Here is a 3026-nt window from a genome sequence, read left to right as displayed (position 1 = left end):
CCTGCCCTCACCCTCTCTCTCTCTCTCTTGCTCCCGCGACAACCATGTAAGATGCCTGCTCCCACTTCACCTTCTGCCATGAGTAAAATCTCCCTGAGACCTCCCTAGAAGCCGAGCAGATGCTGGCATCATACTTCCTGTAGAGCCTGCAGAACTCTGAGCCAATGAAACCTCAACCTCTTTTCTTTTTCTTTTTTTTTTTTTTTTTGAGACAGAGTCTCGCTCTCTTGCCCGGGCTGGAGTGCAGTGGCCAGATCTCAGCTCACTGCAAGCTCCCCCTCCCGGGTTCACACCATTCTCCTGCCTCAGCCTCCCGAGTAGCTGTGACTACAGGCGCCCGCCACCACGCCCGGCTAGTTTTTTGTATTTTTTAGTAGAGACGGGGTTTCACCGACCTCTTTTCTTTATAAATTACCCAGCCTCATGTATTTCTTTATAGCAATGCAAGAATGGCCTAACACAGTGGATTATCCTGGGGGACATATGTTAAGTGAAATAAAGTAGGCACAGAAAGACAAATACTGAATGATCTCATTTATATGTGGAAACTAAAAAAGTTGAACTAATTGAAGTAGAGAATAGAATGATAGTTACCAGAGTCTGGGGGAAGAGGATGATTGGAGAAAGGGTAGATGTTGATCGAAGGGTACAAAATTTCAGTTAAACAGAAGGAATAAGCTTTAGTGATCTATTGCAAAGAACTGTAGTATTAATATATTTTAAAAGGTGACTATAATAAATAATAATAATGCATTATATATTTCAAAATAGCTAAGAGTAGATTTTAAATTTTTCACCACAAAAAATAAGTATGTAAAATGACACATTTGTTGATTAGCCTGATTTAATCATTCTACATGGTAAATATATATCAAAATATCACATTATATTCCATAAATGCACACAATTATCATTTGTCAATTCAAAATAAAACAAATAAGAGAAGATGCAAGTACTGGGGGAGGGGTTGGACTGAATTGCTCTTTTAAAATAGCTTTATTGAGGTATAATTTATATACCATAAAATTCAGCCATTTAAATTGTACAATTCTATGATTTTCAGTAAATTTATTATAGAGTTATGAGACTATCATCACAATTCAGTTTTAGAACATTTTCATCACCACCCAAATATTTTTATGCCCATTTTCAGTCAACTCCAGCTACCCAGGCCAAGTGCCAAGCAACCATTAATCTGCTCGAATTACTTTTAAGGGATTTGCTGACCCCAAGATTCTATAAAACTAGAATTCTGAGACTTGGGCACAGATACAGTGCCCAAAATGTAAGCTCACTCCAGGAAATTCCAAAGGCATTTGTTTTTTTCTGAGAACACACGCCTTCCTTGTACTTGCCATTTTGACATTTAGCAGCTTTCCTCATTAGCGCACTTTTCACACTGAGCAGCTTTGCAGACACCTGTTGATTATTTTGCTGTTAACTGAGATTCTGGTATCCTAGAAATACTGAAGGTGAAAAGGCTGTGTCGCATATTATAAATATCACCTTCTTTGCTAATGTAGGCACTTTGCTTCCAGATAATTCATGATGGATGAAATCAGCAGAACACAAGGTTTTGAAAACTCTGAAGTGCCAGATGTTTTCTTCTGGGCTTTCCCTAGAATATTATCTTGTCCTGACTTCATAAAAGAAATGCATTTAAACCTTGTTCTCTCCATCTCAGTGGAAAAAAACAATGATGTTGCAATTAGAGATACCTAGAGTATTCTACCTATCTCTGAGAATGTGCTTTCATGTTGGAAACTGAGGTAACCTTTCTGGGACTGGGGAGATTCTGTTGTTCTGTTCTTCAGGTCCTCTAAAAGCCCAGGAAGCCAGTTTTGTTCCAATAGGTAACTTTACAGTTGGGGTCAGATCCTTGATCAAATCTATATTATCAAATTAATATGACTAGCAAAGTGCCATCAGAATTAAGAAACAAATGTAAATTTCTAGGATAACATAAAATAGCAGATTCATTTCCACATACTATCAAATGGATACATATTTTCCCCAAGCCTGTTTTCTCCTCTGTAAAAATAGGCCTAATCATAGCACACTCTGAAGTATAAGAGTTAAATGTATTAGAGAATAAGAAAATAGAATGCGTATAACATTTAAGATACATGTAGTACATTTTATTTTTCTTCTTCTGTTTACATTGATTAAATGAGAAGTTCCACTTGCTAATGTAGATAAACCATAAACAAAATTTACAGATTCTGTTGCATTTCTATGACAAAGACAAAATATAAATGAAAAAAATAGATTTTATTAGACTTCACAAAGTAAAACAAAACATAACAAAAAAAACCTTTGTCAAAAAAACACCAAAAAACATAATTTAAGAGCATTTAATCAATTAAGAAACAAATTTGCAATATGTATAATAGATGAATTAATAGTATTAATTTAAAAAATTAGCTAGGCTTGCTGGTACACACCTGTAGTCCCAGTTACCCAGGAGGCTGAGGCAAGAGGATTGCTTGAGCCCAGGAGGTTGAGGCTACAGTGAGCCACGATTACACCACTGAACTCCAGCCTGGACAACAGAGCAAGACAGCAAGACCCTGTCTCAAAAAAAATAGTGAATAGTATTAATATATAAAGTACACAAAAATTTCAATGAAAACACATGAATAAGAAATTCACTGAAATGGTTTAGTCTTGGAAGAGTGTAAGTGTCCAGGAAATTATCCATTTCTTCTAGATTTTCCAGTTATATGACCCAGCCATCCCATTACTGGGTATATACCCAAAGGATTATAAATCATGCTGCTATAAAGACACATGCACACGTATGTTTATTGCGGCACTATTCACAATAGCAAAGACTTGGAATCAACCCAAATGTCCATCAGTGACAGACTGGATTAAGAAAATGTGGCACATATACACCATGGAGTACTATGCAGCCATAAAAAAGGATGAGTTTGTGTCCTTTGTAGGGACATGGATGCAGCTGGAAACCATCATTCTTAGCAAACTATCACAAGAACAGAAAACCAAACACCGCATGTTCTCAC

This window comes from Macaca thibetana, chromosome X (assembly GCF_024542745.1).
Source record: "Macaca thibetana thibetana isolate TM-01 chromosome X, ASM2454274v1, whole genome shotgun sequence".
NCBI lineage: Eukaryota > Metazoa > Chordata > Mammalia > Primates > Cercopithecidae > Macaca > Macaca thibetana.
Note: the sequence above shows the minus strand (reverse complement) of the source record.